The sequence below is a fragment of the Toxorhynchites rutilus genome, chromosome 2 (genome assembly GCF_029784135.1).
Source record: "Toxorhynchites rutilus septentrionalis strain SRP chromosome 2, ASM2978413v1, whole genome shotgun sequence".
In the NCBI taxonomy this organism is placed as follows: domain Eukaryota; kingdom Metazoa; phylum Arthropoda; class Insecta; order Diptera; family Culicidae; genus Toxorhynchites; species Toxorhynchites rutilus.
Genome location: NC_073745.1, coordinates 270547393 through 270551159, shown reverse-complemented (window position 1 = coordinate 270551159; position 3767 = coordinate 270547393). Strand labels below are relative to the sequence as shown.

Here is a 3767-nt window from a genome sequence, read left to right as displayed (position 1 = left end):
TCGCATATTTTGGTAGTCCCAGGCTTCATATCAAACGTGAAAGGACGTTCATCAAATTTATTTGTAACGAAGAACATAGGGCCCTATTCCAGAAAACGGAACGAGCAGACGAGCGCTCGTCTCGTTTGTTTTCATATTACAGAAGTCGAGCTCGACTAAAAACAGACGAGTAGCTCGTCTGGCTCGACGACCGCGCTCGTCTATGAATCAGTTGAATCGTCTAGTTTGTTTGATGTGTTTGTTCGCCTTCTTGATTGAATGCATCGGTAGTCTTCTGCTCCACCTTTATCTTCAAAAATTGTTTCACGACTAAACTAGTATTGCATAAGCAATGTATGTTTTCAACTGCAACCATCAAATTCAATTCAGTAATTGCAAGATTTTACAGATTTTCAAATGGACCTCTCCCAAGCAACACAACCAAATGTAAACATTGAACTCATATCCAGGGATGCTAGATGATTGTTTTGAATATATGAACACGGCACGAAAAGGATCTTCACATATTGAACGAAAATGAGTAATTCAAAACAACTATTTATTGGAAATACGTATATATATATATACGTATTTCCAATAAATAGTTGTTTTGAATTATAGATTTAAAACTTTTCTTGATAAATCGTTGATTAGGTAAACAAACATTGCCCCCAATAAATCCATAATAACAAAACGTCTGAGTGATAAAACCATATGCTCGAGGAAGAATATCAATAAAACCAAAAAAATATATGAAACTTATTCCTTTTTGTTATGTTTTTTTTTTAATATTTTGGCTCTGAGAAAAGAGTATCGATTGATCAATTTTAAAACTGTTTGTTGTTTTTCTCATAACAGAAACATGTCTTCTCATCTGACATCACTGATCATATCGAGAAAAACTGACTGAAGTCTCTCCAGTCTACCAAATAAAACATTTCAATGAAACTCGTGTACGGGAATGGGACATTTTGCTCGTCTCGACAGTGACTGAAGCCGAATTGCTCGAATTGCTTGTTTCGTTTTCTGGAAAAGGGCCCATAATCTATTGCAAAAATTTCGATGCATTCTGAAATAATATTCGAAGTGGTAAACAAGTGGATTGCATAATATAATTGCGTAGTTCTACATCGAAAATATGCGGTCGTGTCCTAGATACAACCCACATTACATTTTTTTCTTAATATCGTTTTGTTCTAAATTAGACAGATTCTGAGATATATCTGATCGAAAACCTAACAATTTCAATTTGTCAGGGCTTTAGGTGTCATGTCTGGTGGTTGTGATCAAGGCGCCTAGAAGTATATCCTAAGGTGGGCCAACTTGCTAAAACCATTCTTCAGCCATCTTGGAAGTCTACTGTGTTTTGTTTGTAAACAAAACACAATACGCTAGTGCCGAAGCTCGCTCGTGATCAGTCTGTCTCTTTCACGCCACAAGCAAATAATTCCCCTTCTGCTTTCTTCCGTACTGTTTTCATATACCGCTCCCCTAACCAACTTAGTGACGAAACGGTCTCACCTAGTACCATAGACCCATCTTGGTTGTGATAATATCCCTGGTTCTAAAGTCCACCATGGAACTCACTCTCTTCGCTGGATTTGAGATTGTGCAACATTATGATCTCAAGGCCAATCTGAAAAAAAATCTCAGCTGTCCAGTCTTGTTTGCCGGAGAGGCGATTCACAATATCTAATTGGTAGCCAAACTAATTCACGTATTCAAATTTCCACCTTGAGCCAGGTAACACTTCTGGGGAAGATTGGGAAATAAATATTGGAAAATGATCGCTATTGCATTTTCCAGTATAGTTTTGGTTGAATGAAAAGTAAAATCTATTGCGGAAGTATTACCGGATAAGGGATTGATTCTGACAGGTTTTCCATTATTGAGAAGGATGAGAGAGTTATCTAAAATTATGGATCATCTTTGGTAATAGTGTGAACTACCACGCTAAACGCAGGAAAGCCACGCTATGCAGGCGACCGTCTGGTTGCGAAAGTCATACTAACATTTTATCCCTTCCCCTGGGAACTTCAGGTTCTTGACTTAGAGATCGAATATTCAAGTGCAAGTTTCGGTGAACGAGATAAAAAATAAACCAAGCGAGAATATATGGTGCATCGGAGTACTTTATTACAAGCAGTGAAAGTAATATATATATATATATATATATATATATATATATATATAAAATTATTCTGCCTTCGCAGCAGGTTTCTACGACCTATTGTTAGAAGCTTTTTCAGTCAATTTTCCCAACGGTTTTCCAGTCTTAACGATCGGAATTGTTCTTGTCTCAGCCGATGGAAGAGCCTTCTTTGGTGCAGTTATTGTAAGAATACCATCCGATGACAGCGATGGAACTGAAACAATATCTCTGTGATCGTGTCCTGCTGGTAGCATGTAACGTCGGACGAAATGTCTCGAAATGTAACCATGTTCATCCTACTTCTCCTCATGTTTTCCCTCTATAGTGATACACTTGTCGTCGGCCGTTACTCTGACTTCTTCCGGGGAGAACTGTTGAACATCGAGGTTGATTTGGAACTTGCCATCAGCCACGTTAACTCTTGAACCGGCATCATTGCGAGAAGCGACACTAGAATTGCGCCACGGTCTGTTGTATCCGAATCTCAGACGATTTTTACCGGCTGCCGCTGTTGTCAATGCAGTTAGTAGATCATCCGCAGTGATTCCGCTTCCGAAATGCTGATCCAGAATTCTGGATGTTCTCAGAGGAACATCCCAGCAGTCATCCCACCAGTCACGGAATAGAATTGGAACAAGAGACATTTTTTCTTCACTCGTTTACACTCAAGGTGGCCGTACACTGTTTGTACGGAGATCAAATATTTGATACTCTTTGACAGATAAAGTTTGGTTTGATATTTGTACAAACACTATTTTGTTTGCCACTCTTCAATTATCAACCTAATTATCCCCTACATGCACCCCTATACCATCCCTCCACCACCACTATGTTTATACGTTGCTTTCAGATTTTTACTCTCAATTCATCGTTTGGCTTCCTCGATACGAAACGACAACCATCAGAGTCAAAGATATTAAATTTCGATTAATCTAAGGGAATAACATCTTTCCGGTAAGACATTGATGTGTTTCATGCTGCTTGGAAAAATTGGAGTTACTGATTTATTTTGTCGTTGAACGGTTTTTCCGTCTGAGCTCGTGCATCCATGTTGTTCTTCCTCGGCAAATTACAAACTTTTGACGTAGGACTACGTCTAACCGGAAGATATAGGGGGTGAAATGGAAATCTAGGCACTGAACAAGTAGGAAAAAATGCAAGATTTGGAACGCTTATAACTCGAGCATTTCTCAATAGATCGCAAAGGTTTTTGCATCAATTGATAGGAAATATATCTACGCATCTATCATAACGAATAACATTTCATTTTTCTTGAGATAAATAATTGAATAATTGTGAAATATCAAGCATTGTCCAAATACACTATGTGCCCATTTTTGATTGGTCCATTTTGTGCTCCTCAAATCGTACCGACCTAAACGGGCAACCAGAGCAGCAGCGAAATAGAATGAAGCACGATTGGAAAGGAAAAAGAAAAAAATGAGGGAAACATTGGTCGCAGTCTCACACATGCGTAATTCTCGAGCCAGCCAGTCAGCTTAAAAATCCCCTCTCCGCTGCCGTAACGATCATTCTCATCCGAACCGTACACCACATCGTTTCGCATCACCTCACATCAACAAACCAACACAAGCAGCCATGGTTGGATATGGCAAAGGAGGAAAAGTGAAGGGAA

At 38.9% G+C, this 3767-nt stretch overlaps 1 pseudogene; it reads right to left on the bottom strand.

The window, feature by feature from the left end:
- Positions 1–2199: 2199 nt before the first annotated feature.
- Positions 2200–2775, bottom strand: LOC129766887 (protein lethal(2)essential for life-like; annotated as a pseudogene).
- Positions 2776–3767: the final 992 nt, after the last annotated feature.